Here is a 15230-nt window from a genome sequence, read left to right as displayed (position 1 = left end):
ATTAGCCTTTTGAAAATGTGGAGTCCTGTAGCATATATGGTGTAGACAAGCACCATATATGCAAGCATATAGTAGCTATTTGTTGTACAAAAATAAGAGTAAACATAAATATTTGAGTTTCTGAATGTAAAACATTTTTTAAGAATTTCAGTGTTTTGCTTTTAGCTGCTGAAAAGTTTTATGTTGGAATAACACCGGTGCCAAGTAGAATAATGAAAACTACAATGACAAGGACAATTACTACAATAATTATGATCATTTTAGTGTTTCTCCACCACATCTTCCTTGCAATCTTTGCAGTAGTTTTTTGGAAACCATGAGCCTAAAAGCAAATGGGAAAATGTGCATGTTAGTAACAGGAAATGCCAAGCATGATGAAGCTGCTTTGTGGATTTACTTTACCTTACGCCTGCAATCTGTAATGTTTGAAATAATGTAAGCTAATGATATGGGATGAAGTTCAGGCTTCAGTGAAATGTGGTTTCATCAGTGAAGATGAGAGACAGAAGATAGTTTAAACTGAGTAATCAGTTAATTCAGCTCAGAGGAACCCTGAGAGGGAAGTACTGGTAATGAGCCCTTTTGAATGATCTGCCTCCTGGATCTTTTTGCCAAATGCGACTTTGTCTACACTTCTTGCTTCTACATTGACAAATTGGGCCCAGGTATTTCCTTGGCAAGGGTTTGTGTGGGGAGCTTCCTTGTGCAAATCCATAAATTAAAAAAGTAAAACCTTTCTAGTTGGGAATACTTTGCATGCGCCGAATTACCGCAGTTTCGAGATCATCACTTCGATTTGCCAGTTCACTCAGTTGTTCCCCTCTTTCCAAAACTTTTTCAATATTATGTGTCATGATATTTTTCACATCGTCCACCTGAACTTGAAGTGTAGAAATGGCAATATCACTGTGTTCCTGATTATACTCCATCTGCACAATGAAAAGTTCATGCATGTTAATCGAATGATGACAGCTACTCTCGTTACCACTTCCTATCACCTTTACATTTCCTGGAAAAATTCTCTGGTAAGTTTAGAAAATTTTGAGATGTATGAAATCATTCTCCCTCCCCCCGGCAACCCCCCCCCACCCACTTGTTTTATTTATAAATTTCCCGATTTGCAATCAGGAAAAGTTTGTGGAGTAGTGCAGAATTCAACATGCACAACTCAAGGATAAGAAAACAGTGGAAAGATAAAACCAGATGTTAAAGCCTTTTCAGCCATAGAGCAGTGTTCTGAGCAATGACAAATACCTTTTATCTAAGGGGTGTCCAAGCTGCGGCCCGTGGACCACATGTGGCCCAGGATGACTATGGATGCGGCCTAACATAAAATCATAAACTTAAAACATTACGAGTTTTTTTTGCATTTTTTTTTTTTTTGGTAACTTCATTGCACAGTTCTCGAGTGTGAACTTTCCAGACAACAATGTTGTGTTGCAATGTCACGTAAAATAAACATGTATGCTATTTGTATGCATGTGTAGCTTCAGTTTTGTGGCAGTGTGTGGCTTCCAGTGTATTATCTTCCAAGCCCAGACGGTTGAATTGACCCCATCAGACGTTACATGTGTGCCTGGTGACTTGGCAAGTTAAACGCAGATATTCTCAATGACATTTCAACCTACCATTGCCGACAATTTTATACATTTTGACATGTTGGCTAAACACGCTCCTGTGAACAGTGAAAAATATGCAGCCTTGCTTTTCAATTTGTACAAGAATTTGAAAACCGATTTCAAGATTTCCTGGAAAATAATCACTATTTTGGTATAATTGTGGCTCCATTGTCAGTCAACATAAATATGTTACCTGCCAATTTTCAAATGGAATGCATAGAGCTGCAATCTGACATTCACCTTAAAAATTGTTCATGGACTTTTATAGGCCCTGTCTTCTCAGAAACAAATATCCCTTGTTTCACGATCATGCCTTACTCATGTCTTTGCTTTTTGGCAGCACCTCCATTTGTGAGCAACTATTTTCAAGAAGAAAGCGCACTAAGAGTAAAATTAGAACCAAAATATCTGATGAGCACCTTGAGAACTCACTGAGAATTGCAACTCCTTCATTGAATCAGATACTGATGCATTCGTTTCTCAACTACAATGTCAAATATCCCACTAGTTTTATGTTGCTCTCTTTTACATTTATAATAAAATATCAACAAATCAATGAAGTTTTATTACTTAGATAGGTTCATTTTCTATATTAATGATCACAAACTTGGGGCCTGGTCAAGGATTTTAAAAGACTCTGAACAGGTTGCTGCATAATTAGGATTATTATGTGAGAACTTTTTTGCTTATGTGGCAGATATCACGAAAATTATGCACAGGCTTTTTTTTTCTTTTGCTCATCAGCTTTTGTTAGTGTATGTGTATTTAATGTGCAGCCCAAGACAATTTTTCTTCTTCTAATGTGGCCCAGAGAAGCCAAAAGTTTGCACCCCTGTTCTAAGTGTTCTATACTCCCTTTTTGTTAAAACTTTTCTGCTAAATTATGGAATCAGGTTCAGCCATCAATAAAAAGGCAGAAGCAAAGCGACTTCTAAAATAATGTTAAACCAAAATGAAGCAAGGCACCCAAAGAGCAACCATGATCCACCCATTTATTTCTTACAGTTTAGAGAATTAGTTCTTCACCACTGTAATTGCACAAAAGCAACTTGAGAGCAAACGTTAACTGAAACAGGAAGAAAAAATATCACAAACTCTTAAGAGCCAGCCCTGCAGAACTCCGCAAAAATAAAATTCTGAAAGGCAAGCATGAAACATTTCAGCAAAGAGATTTTTGTAACCTCAAGGCAGAGTACTATTGGGCTGGATGGAGCAGCTTGTATTCTCCTTTTATGAGGTAACATCTTTATTACAAACCTACAACTCTTTTAGGATATATCTCCACAATATCACGTTTCCTCTATGCTATACTAAAACCTTCAATTTCCCTAATTAGAAACAGATTTAAATACAAACTGGGATTAGGGTTAGGGTTACCTCCTTTTCTGGGTTATTGCAATGTCAATAGCTGTGTCTTTCCTTTGGGACTCTTCGCAATCTCTCACTGCTCTTGGGGTCTTTGCTTTCCTAATTTTGTGTCTATGCAGCTCTTTTAGGAAACCAGGGCCCAGCACATAGCGTGCTCCTCATTTCTTGAAGAAAGGGAGGCCAGAAGTGCCACTTTTGGAACACAAACAAATCTCTGCACAAAAACATGTGTATCTCCCTGTGCAGATTCTTATAGCTGTTTAAATAATTTACTCATTTTATTGTTTTATCCATTTTATTATTGCATTTATATGCTGGTTTCAGCATTTGTAAGCCGCCCAGAGAACCCTTGGGTTATGGGGCGGCACAAAAATAGAAATAAACAAATACATAAATATTGAATGGTATACAAGAAGGAAGTTCTTCTATCTATAGCTCAAGCTGGCAAACCCCTGGCAGGGACTTTTATCAGGGATCCACGGGCCAGCGACACCTCGTTCCCTCTGAACACGGACCATTTGCTGGTTTCGTGGCTGTTACGCGGTTCACAGTCTCACACCTCAGTCTAAAGTCTTGACATGCCCCTCCCTAATGTGTAATTACAGCAGCAAGAGGAGCTTTGAGCTAAAATATGCTGGGGCTTTTTTGTGCTTTTGGTCGCACCTACTGCTGGAACGCAGCCTCTGAGACCGGCTGAGGGTTCCTCCAAACTTTAATATAGTCCTCAAGCTGAAAGATGTTCCTCATTGCTGTGGTAAACCTTGGCTCAACCACTGAATTAGACAGTAATTTGCTTCTGTGTTTATGCCAAGACGTCAAGTTTTTGGTGGTAGTCAGGAGGACTATGACAATTTCTCTGATTCTGCAACTTAATTGTGCCTTAACATTAGTCACAGAGTGATAGAACAGTAAAGTTGGAAGGGGCCTCCATCTTATCCCCACAACAACAACCCTGTGAGGTAGGTTGGGCTGTGTTGTGAGGTCGTAACTTACTTCTCCAATTAACTCACACAGCAGCTGGCCATAAAACTAAAGACTTTTCTTGCTACTTTCTACAAGATTTACGATGCAACAGATAAGCTCTAGCAGAGAGCTCCTAGCAACACAGTTGCCCCCTCCTTTCTGAAGTCTCCGAGAAGCCCATGTGGGATTAGATTTTCCTGTCACACCTTTCCGCTCGTGGGTGGGACAAACCTCTGTCCTGTCTTCTCAATTGGTCCAGACACAATTGATCTAGATGCCTTAAACTCCGCCTAAGTTGGGCGTTTGCCAAATTTTCTGTTACGCCTTCTTGTTCTCCTGAACTCTGCCCAGCAGCTTCAGAGTCAGGAGGCCGGGGGGGGGGGGGGGGCTTGTTCAAGCACCTAGGAGTCAGGATGAGGAGAAGCTACTCGTTCAGAAGCCTCATAGTCAGGCTGCGGGGAGGCTATTTGCTCAGCAGTCCCAGAGTCAGGCTGCAGAGGGGCTGTCTGGGTACTGGGCCCCAAGTATAAGTCCCCTTGTTCCAATGCCTGATTCTCATTGTGAACGTTTGACTCTTTCTCGCGGGTCAATGTCTCTGTCGAGCCATCAGGCACGACAGGCTGAGAGTCCGTGCCTGGCCCAAAGTCACCCAGTTGGCTCCATGGCTGAGCAGGGACTCGAACCCAGATCGTCTGAGTCCCAGTCCCATGCTCTTCACCGCTACACCACACTGGCTCTCTGTTCATTTTATGCTAATGAAATGGTATGTAACTGCTATAAATTGAATAAATATTAAGTTGATATGGCTTAATCGTCAACAATTTCAAGCTAGTGCAGTGTAAAACACTCTAAGCCTAACCCAGAGTACTATTCCAAAGGTGGTGCTGGGCATAGAAACTGTGCCGCCTTCTTGAGGGTAACTCACTGGGAGCTTATTTAAACAAGCATTTGCTGCCTGTCAGGTTCTCTCACAGCATCAGCAGTGCAGAAGTTGCTGATGTGAGACATGGAATTAACTCAGCACAGCAGCTCACCTGCCTCCCTCCCTTCTTACTTTCAAAGTGGTTTCCAAAAGCAATTCTGAGATTCAGTGAATCGGCCTCTTAGCTGGCAGTGGTTCTATGTCTTTTCCGCTTTGAACTGTGTGATGCATTGAGTGCACTCTTCTCTGTGGGATCCGTTCGTGAGAATGCTTGAGGTAAAAAAAAATAGCTCAGTTTCTGAATAGATCTGCAGTGGTGCTCCAACTCTGGGGGTCTGTTCTCGATTCTTCTGTGCATGTAACTATATGTTCATCACAGCTGTGCAGAGAAAATCCTGCCCTGCAGTTTCTGGGGTGTGTTGATCTACTCAATGCAATGCATGCCATGACCATGTGGAACCACTCCCCAGCATGGAATGTACCCCGTATGAATGGGAAGTAGACATGCGTTCAGTTTAATTGCTACGGGAGTGCAGAAATTAATTGCAGAAATCCAACCTGGAAGAAGGGAGTGAGAATTTCCCCCCAGACTTGGTCAGGATACTCCCCAGACCTCCAGAATTAAATGGCTACATAGCTGTTGGATGTTAAAAGTGTGTCTCCTTTTAAAACCCTGTATGGTAGCAAAATATGCTCCTGTATCCTGACCGTTTTCAGAGGAAGTTTGCAGGAAGAATAACAGTCTTCTGGCACCACAAAATCTGATCCATTTTTAGACTTTCATGGATTACTGGCTACTTCTGCATGGAAGCAGGTTCTTTTCTATGAAAAAGTATGTCATAGTAAGATTTGTTATGATTAAAGGTGCCATGATACTGCTCACTTTTCCTCTATTCCATTGAACCCTCATATCCAGAGATGAAGGAAAGGCAGTAAATAGTTCCACTGATATTCCCAGTATTGAAACTGTTTGACCATTTGCCTCTGAAATGGCAAGTGAGGCGATTTAGGATTGCAAAGGGTTCCACAAGGACTGTTCAATGGCTTCCATCCCTCAGCTGTGGAACAGATACACTTCCCCGGGGTGGGGGGGGGGGGCAAAGTTGGAGCCTAGCACCCTTTAGAAGGAGTGGGTTTTTATGTTGGCTATGATTTGGTGCTCATGGGTGGAATGGTTTTATAAAACTTCTGTTTTAACTTTCTGTTGGTTGGCAGTGTTTGGGGTAGGGTAGATTATAATACAATCCTCTATACCGCCTCCCAGGTTAGTAGCACCCTACTTCTGATATTCTCAGCAGAGGTGTGTGAAGAGGCATGCGAGCCAAAGAAAGCAAGCAAAAACTGAATTGGTCATCTGCTGGAAGTAGGAGCGCTTTGAATGTGTGACAAAGATTGTCAGAAACAGGCAAAAATGGATTTGGATCCTTGTGGAAATTCACGAAGTATTCAGTTCTTCTACATCATCTACCTTCCATCCATGTCATTCAAGAATATAAGTCTCAAGAATATGTTGTTGTTGTTAGTCACGAAGTTGTGTCCGGCCCATCGCGACCCCATGGACAACATTCCTCCAGGCCTTCCTGTCCTCCACCGTCCCCCGGAGACCACTCAAGCTAACGGCAACTGCTTCAGTGACTCCATCCAGCCACCTCATCCTCTGCTGCCCCCTTCTTCTTTTGCCATCTATTGTTCCCAGCATTAGGCTCGTCTCCAGGGAGTCCTTCCTTCTCATTAGGTGGCCAAAGTATTTGAGTTCCATCTTCAGGATCTGGCCTTCTAAAGAGCAGTCAGGGCTGATCTCCTCTAGGACTGACCGGTTTGACTGCCTTGCTGTCCAAGGGACTCGCAGTTGTCTCCTCCAGCACCACAATTCAAAGGCCTCACTTCTTCGATGCTCAGCCTCCCTTATGGTCCAACTTTCACAGCCATGCATTGCAAATGGGAAAACCATAGCCTTGACTATATGCACTTTTGTTGGCAGGGTGAAGTCTCTGCTTTTTAGTATGCTGTCTAGATTTGCCATAGCTCTCCTCCCCAGGAGCAAGTGTCTTTTAATTTCTTGGCTGCAGTCCCCATCTGCGGTGATCTTGGAGCCCAGGAAAATAAAATCTGTCACTACCTCCATTTCTTCCCCATCTATTTGCCAGGAAGTGAGTGGACCGGATGCCATGATCTTAGTTTTCTTAATGTTGAGTTTCAGGCCAACTTTTGCACTCTCTTCCTTCATTCGCATCAAGAGGCTCTTTAGTTCCTCTTCACTTTCTGCCATGAGAGTGGTATCATCAGCATATCTGAGGTTGTTGATATTTCTCCCGGCAATCTTAATTCCAGCTGTTGATTCATCCAGCCCCGCCTTTCTCATGATGTGCTCTGTATATAAGTTAAATAGGCAGGGAGACAGTATACAGCCTTGCTGAACTCCTTTCTCAATTTTGAACCAATCAGTGGTTCCGTGACCAGTTCTCACTGTTGCTTCTTGACTCACATATAGGTTTCTCAAGAGACAAATAAGATGGTCAGGTACTCCCATCTCTTTAAGAACTTGCCACAATTTGTTGTGATCCGCACAATCAAAGGCTTTAGCGTAGTCAATGAAGCAGAAGTAGATGTTTTTCTGGAACTCCCTAGCTTTCTCCATGATCCAGTGTATGTTAGCAATTTGATCTCTAGTTCCTCTCCCTCTTCGAAATCCTGCCTGTATTTCTGGTAGTTTTCGGTCTACATACTGCTGGAGCCTAGCTTGAAGGATTTTGAGCATCACTTTGCTAGCTTGTGAAATGAGTGCAATGGTGTGGTAGTTTGAACATTCTTGGGCATTGCCCTTCTTTGGGATCTGAATGTAAACTGAGTCAAGGGATATAAATAGACCCAAATAAATTTGTGCTCCCTACTCCAACTTGAAACAATATACGTATGGTGGAGATCAATATTGCCCTTGTCCTTCCTTACATTTTTGTATTCATATTGTTCCTTTATCCATTTCAGGTATGGGCTAAAAAGCATAATAATATTGATTATGTTTTATTTCTTCTTATTTCTCCACCCAATTGCTAAAGCTCTCTGGGCAGTTTGCATCAATGAAACAATACACCTAAGTATGATTGACTCTTATTTTCTAAACCATTATAAACTCATGGAGAATAAGCAACAGAATGCGAGGGAAAATAATCTGTACTTTTAAGAAGCATCTGGTTGTTATCTCTGTAATTCCATTCAGAACCAGTTATGGACTGATGAAATGTTACCACTGTAATACAGTAATTTAAGCCTTCGGAACTAATATTAGCTATAGAAGGTTCTACTTTTACAAAACCAACCAAATTTCTAGTGGATTTTCATGCTGTGGGAATTACAGGAGATGAATAAGTATACAGGACTGTGTCAACACATTATTGCCCCGATATAACAGACACAAGAAAACAATGCATAGGTACTTTGGAGATATGTTGGTCTCAGGCTTATTTGCACTCGGCCCTGTTTAACTCAATAGAGGAAACTGGTTATGAATTAATTCCCAATGAGTTTAAAGGTGGCTTCCTTCACAGCAATTCTAATCCCAGATCGGATGTGGGGTGGATTTTAAAGTGTGACGAAGGCACAGCTCCATGGAGCAGGGCTGAGCACATCTGCCTCTGAATTCGCCGTTAGGTCTGAAGAATCTGTCTTCCATCTGCTGCAGGCCAAGCCTAAAACGCCTTTCACCAAATCTAAGACACCTCAATGTCTCCTAGCAGGACTAAGGATTGGGCCCCTCAGTGATACCAGCCTTTGGCTAACGTAGGGCATTCCCTGCTGGTTTCATAACTGTGTGTTTTAAAAGACTTGCTGAAGAAAAAGGCAAGGAAAGCTGAAGGGTCTTCTCTTGCCCAGTCCATGTGAGCTAGAAGGACTTTGGAAATGGTTTTTCTTACCTCCCACCCAAAGCTTGTTCTTTTAAGCTAGATCCAACCCAATCTCTGTGTTGATATAGCCTAGTCTGAGATTATAGATTCAGTTAATAAAGGTGGAGTACTAAAACAGAAAAAAGTCCTACAGCTCCCAGAATTCCCTAGGACCAAGGAATGCTTGGAGTTATGGGACTGTTTTGCGTATACATTCATAGGATTAAACCCTACAATATGTTAATACATTAATTTCAGATTAGGGTAGTTGTACTGGTTTAAAACCTCAGTAACATCTTGTGGCAATCATTACAATTAAATATAATAAAATAATTTTACCTAATGTGGTTTTAGAAGATCCCGTAGCAGAGTTAAAGTACTTCAAATGTATGTTTCTGTCTGTTCTGTTGGAAGATATAAACCCGCCTACTCTGATAACGCAGTGGAAAACAATGATTTAACCTTTCAGTTAATGTATTACTACAGTGACTAGTCTTCTTGGATAAGCTACTCAAATATTAACCTTGGAACGATTCTGCCGTAGAAATTTTATGTTACTGACAGGGTAAGATTTAATTGTTAATAAAATGTGTAGGGTTGATCTTATTCCAAATACTATACATTGATCATCTATGTGTTTTCCTCAGTAGTTCTGATGAATGACTTTGGGAATAAAGTTAATTTTGCGTACATGAATTTTGAAAATCTGTGCTAAACTCAAGACTGACCCAAAGTGCCTGTGATACCAAACAGTTGCAGTCAATCGTCTTGAAGGTCTAAGAAAAAACGTAAATGAAGCATTTTAGCATGAACTTCAAAAATCCCTGTGATGGAATTTCCATGGCTTCGTGGTGGGGAAGCAGGGAGTACAGCAGGATTTCCCATGTATTTTTTTTCTTCCAACGAATAGGCAGACTGTGATTGTGAGGCAGAGATGCTGCATTCCTCTGTGAGAGTCAACGATGGCTTGCTGTTATGTGCATAAGCTCCTGTGAACTTTGCATATAGAAGCTCCTCCCTCCTCAACTTTTGCCAACAGTCTCTTCCTGGTTAATGACAAACATGCTTGGTACAGTATCCAAGCAAGCAAATCAGGAACCCAAATTGCAGCTTGGAAGAACATAGCATAGAATTTGGAGCGGAGCTGTCATGGAAAGGAGGTCTCAGAGGACTTTCATTCATAGGGTTACCATCCGCCAAAGATGACTTGGCAGCATATAACAACGAACGGGTTTGGAATGCTGCACTGTAGTCAAAGAAACCTCGCAGGACAGGAAATTGACTTGGTCTAAGCTCAGTGCTGTTGTGTGAGTGTGGCAGAGGTATTCATTCCAGTGTTTCAGATTGGATTCCTTCCTGGTCTTACCTTGAGATAACGTGGACCAAACTCAAGCCTTTCTGTGTGCAAAGCATGTGTTCTAACCCTGGTTTGAACACAGCTTAGTTTCTGCCTTGCAGACTATGTTTTGCAAGAAGCTTTTGATCTCCTTTTCTAACATTTTCCAGAGAGAAACCATGTTACTGGTCACTCCCATTACATTTCAGAAAAATCAACAAAAGGTTCTCTGGTACCTTAAAACCTAAAAAATTTAATCCAGCAGAAGCTTTTGTGGATTACTGCCCACATAATTATTAGACATTAGAATAATAATGTTATTCATAATTCATATACTGTGATGGTTAATTATTAAAAACCTGATTAGCTTTGTTTTGTCAATAGAAAAAAGCTGCAAAACTTACCTTCCTATGCAAATGAATATTTTTTCCAAGCCTTTTCTAAAAACTGAATTGGTCACTGAAGAGGCAGTTTCCTAAAAGTAAGTTGTACAATTTAGTGCTTGCTTAAAAATGTAGGGGGAAAAGTATGTACATTATTTTCATATTGCCAACTTGAATTAATTTTCACAGCTTATTCAGCAATGTATTATTTTTATCCATATTCACAGATTGTATTTTTTAATGTACACTATCCAGAGAACTTTGGTAGCTGGGCGGTTTAAAGGCTTTAAGAAATGCTGGTTTGTTCATTGGTGCTACTTTTTCTGGAAAAAAGCCCAAGCACTTTGGGATGTGGGACCTGGGAAGCAACCTTCTTTTGTACACACTACCTTGTCCGCAACATTCAGTATCAAGGGTCTCATTGCAAGCACTTTTGCTGGGTGAAGCTTGGTGGGCATTCACCAACAGCTGAGCCTTTCCATCATTGTGGAATGCCAGCCCCAAGGAAACTGGCTATGCCAGACAGTGTAAGTTCAGGTTGTGGAATAAATCTTGGTTCTTCTGAATTGCTTTCGGCTAAGCCGAGTCTTGGATATTTAGTCTTGGCTTGATAACCTTTTTGATTTGCTGATGAATTGCTAGGATTTTTCCAGATTTGAGCTTTTTCTTTTTGCCTGTGCTTTGGATTTTTTCTTGTTTTTAATTGTGCACTTTTGTTGCCAATTGCAGCACCCCAAAACACCCCAAAAGTAATTGGCCAGAGGAAGGCCACATAGTGAAAACACCACAGTTATACTGTCCCAGAAGGGAGGGCAGGTAAGAACAAAATGAACTTTGTGTAACCTACAGCTAACATGCTAGCCTGACGTCGAATACAGTAATCAAAGGGACAGTGGAAACTGGTTACAGCCGCCATGAATGTTGCAAATGTGCAGGGAGTAAGAACATGGCAAGCCTGTGTGAATCTCGAGCAGATCAGAAATGGACATGGGAAATGTCTGGTCCTGACAGAAGAAAGGACTCTCTGAAGCTAACAGCAGTGGGGGTGTGGCTACATTGCTGTACTGATGCATTAGAAGCGTATTAGGTGACCTAATTGGTTACCTAGGGTATAAAATGCATGTACCGGGGTGCAACTTTTGAGACACTGCTTTGGGCTGAATGTCCCCTTTTGTCTCCCTTTATTCTATAGTGCACTAGAATAAAGCTGATTTTGGCTCTAAGTCTTGTCTCAGACTCCTTTTGGCTCGGGTCTGGGGTCCACCTGGCTTTGCCCTGGCTGTTGACTGGCTGAGTTTGGTAACACTTTTGAATTGAATTAGTTAATTGTTTTTTTTTTCTTTTTTTAATATGCCAACCTGTAAAGAACCCTGTGAAAAATAACACAAGTGAAAAAGACTGATTCATGGCAAAAATCCCAAGCAAGTTTTGTATCCCATATGGACCCAATCCCTGGTGTAAAGCTCATGAGCACTTAGGCAAAACTCTGAAGCAGGATAATCACAACACAGCTGGGAAATGGAGGAGAAGAGAAAATAGGAGAATGAATTACTTGGTACTAGGAAATGGCTTGATGTTTCTGACAAAACCCTGAAAGGGGAATTTAAGAGGTAATGCTTCAGGCACATGGAAGGGTCAGAGGCCAGATTGTAAAACTTGCAGAAAAATGATAACAAAACCAAACAATAAACAAATATTACCTTATTAATAACATGTTAATGACAGCAAATCCTAAACCAGTAAGAACTAGAAAGCGATCTTTCTTCTCATACACTGCTCTAACCACATTCTCATTTCTGACTCTCTTAACTGTTTCCAACTGCCTTGGAATGTCCCCATCAGTCACAAGTAACTCCACACCAGCTTCCTAAAAGGGAATTCATTCTCGTATGGTGTCCAAAATGACCTAAGCACTATCCAGAAACTAACAGAAAAGCTGGTTCCTGCCCCCAGGTTCCCAACAGATACTGTACCATTCAAAAAGAAAACAAATGTAGTATTACTTGCATTTACATCCCATCTGGTTTCTTCTTGCGATGAACTCAAGGCTGCTTACATAGTCCCATCTCATTCTCCCATCCATAAGCCTATAGGGAAGGTTGGGCTGAGCATGAACGACTGGCCCAAAATCACCCAGTAAAGCTCCACGGCAGAATGGGGACTAGAACCTGGATCTCCCAGGTCCTCAGTCCAGCACCTGAACCGCTACACCACACTGACTCTCAAACCAAATGCAGCAGTATATTAACACAATATATCAATCCCCTTTCTTCTGAATGATGATTTAAACACCCCCAATGCTTGCTCCTGTGAGTCCCTTGGACCGCAAGGTGATCAAACCAGTCAGTCCTAGAGGAGATCAGCCCTGACTGCTCTTTAGAAGGCCAGATACTGAAGATGACGCTCAAATACTTTGGCCACCTAATGAGAAGGAAGGACTCCCTGGAGAAGAGCCTAATGCTGGGCACAATAGATGGCAGAAGAAGAAGGGGATGGCAGAGGATGAGGTGGCTGGATGGAGTCACTGAAGCAGTTGGCGTGAGCTTAAGTGGACTCCAGGGGATGGTGGAGGACAGGAAGGCCTGGAGGAATGTTGTCCATGGGGTCGCAATGGGTCGGACACGACTTTGTGACTAACAACAGCAACAACAAAGCTTGCTCTCTTTGAATGTGCAGGTACTTTTTCTATTTGTTCCCTTGAATCTCCATTTCCTTGTTTTGGCGGCAAGAATGGGAATCCTAAGTACACGGTTCTGCTACTTGGTTCTCTACTTCCCTTTCGCAGAAGAGGTCTTGAATGTTCGGATTCCATTTTTCCATCTCTTTATTACAGAGAAGGTGAGAGGCTTCTAGGTACTTTCCTGCATATCTCTAAACATGCAAATGCTATTTGTAGGCTGTTGCATGACAAGTGAACCCACAGAGTCTGGATTGTTTATGGGTTAAACAACTAAAAGTTAATCTATGAGTTTGGATGACATAGGTCATTTATGCAAAGTGGAAGAGGCTTACATGTGGCAAACAACTCAGCAAATTGTTGTTTATTTGTTATACAGACATGTGAACTGCCTTTCTTTAGGCCTTGAGATTTCATTCTCAAATGGTTCAACTCTAGCTTTGTTCTCGATTCTCTAATTTTGACCTCTCCAGCATTGTTTATAGATCAAACTGTATTGCTCTTCTGTTGCTTCTGGTTTAGCTTGCTAAAATGCGCTCTTCCTTCCACGGTTCCTTCAGTTTCCTCTGGGCCGACTCATTTACTTGCCAAACTGCTTTAGTAGACCTGCAAAGCTCTTCCTAAAATATCTTTTTCAGGCAGCATCTGATCTCTCCCGCTGCAAATACGTAGCTTTCCTCTGGAGTTATCTCACATGTGTTGACACCTCCTCAGGATGCATTAAGCCATCAACTCCCCATGATTTAGTGATTCTGCCTATATTTCATGTGCTTCAGAACTGTTGTATCTCTGCAGCTGTTTGAGTTGAGAAAATGTTATATTCCTTTTCCATGCTTGCCATAGATACTGCCATTCTCAGCATGACCCATTCTTCCAAAATTTCAGTCCACTGGGTTGCTGTCTGAGTCAAATGGATTAATGGGTATATGAATTCTCTGAGAACTGGAATTAATGCTTCCAATTTTTTCTTCAGACTCTCTGATGCTTTTGAATTCTGTTATGGCCCCTTCAGCCCACTCAGATTTCCTTTTTTTTGTGCTTCCTGTACAGGTCTGGATTTTACTTGGCTGCACTAAATCTGATTTAACATTACATTTGTGACAGGTCATTTTAGCAATGCAACCATAAGCATAGATTGGGCATGTTTTCAGCTGCCTCAAAACTCAGTTGTCTCATATGCATTTTGCTAACAGACGGCTGTTATACAAAATAAATAAATAAATAAAATATAATCTCAGAATGGCATAAATGAATTTTGCCTTGGCCAGGGCTTTAATCACTTTAGGAGCGTGACATCAAATAGTTTTCCCATTAACTTTTCTACCAAGGTTTCTGTGTTTTGGGGTGTTTCCTTTAACTCACAGTACCTCTGATCACAAAGCGCTTCAGGAATCCCACTTCTCCTCCTCTTTCTGTAGCTCCCAAATCTGTTGCTTTTGTTTTACTTAGGAATCTCCAGAGAAGAAGCCCCTAGTGAGCTGAGGGCAACCCAGAAGTCTGACTGGGAAAGTTGTGGACCCGCATCTTGAGCCGAATATAATTAAATCTTTCAGGAAAGAAATGACACAAGCTCCCAGTGTCCTTCTCCTTAGATATCCTAAGTCTTAGTAAATGTTCCCTCCCACCCCCACCCTAAAATCCTTACCTCTCACCAGCAAGGTACAGGAGAATAACTCAAGATTCTTTGTTCTCCTCTCCATTGTCCTGAGACAGAGCAAGAAACCCCGAATGCATAAGCATTGCTAAGGCATACTCATCAGAGCACTCTTCAAGTCCATGCCTCCTTCAGAAGCAGTTCCTTCTGAATAACTTCACAAAATCTCTGATTTCAGTCTGACAGTGCCTAGAACTTAGCCAAGCATGCAGCCTCCCTGGAATTCTTCGAAGTCCAAAGGAATTTTTTGACAGACTGGCCTGAAAATGAAGGCATCCCAGTGGCACTAAGCCAACTTGCTATGGAGAAGGGAATGAACTCTGGTCACTGGGATCTTCTGTCCCTGGAAGAACATTCCTCATATCACATCCCTTCTCCATTGGACTCGTTTTGCCAAATTAGCTGTTTCTGCTTTGGATTTCCTGGT

General features: G+C 41.6%; 1 long non-coding RNA gene across 1 annotated transcript; it reads right to left on the bottom strand.

The window, feature by feature from the left end:
- Positions 1-233: 233 nt before the first annotated feature.
- On the bottom strand, positions 234-9157 carry LOC123022527. Its single transcript, XR_006414529.1, has 3 exons — positions 9093-9157; positions 771-929; positions 234-322 (listed from the first exon to the last, which is right to left on the bottom strand). It is a non-coding gene; the product is annotated as an uncharacterized LOC123022527 (long non-coding RNA).
- Positions 9158-15230: the final 6073 nt, after the last annotated feature.

This window comes from Varanus komodoensis, unplaced genomic scaffold, assembly GCF_004798865.1.
Source record: "Varanus komodoensis strain SLA01 unplaced genomic scaffold, ASM479886v1 scaffold2, whole genome shotgun sequence".
Taxonomy (NCBI): Eukaryota; Metazoa; Chordata; class Lepidosauria; order Squamata; family Varanidae; genus Varanus; species Varanus komodoensis.
Note: the sequence above shows the minus strand (reverse complement) of the source record. Positions and strands in the feature narration are given on the sequence as shown.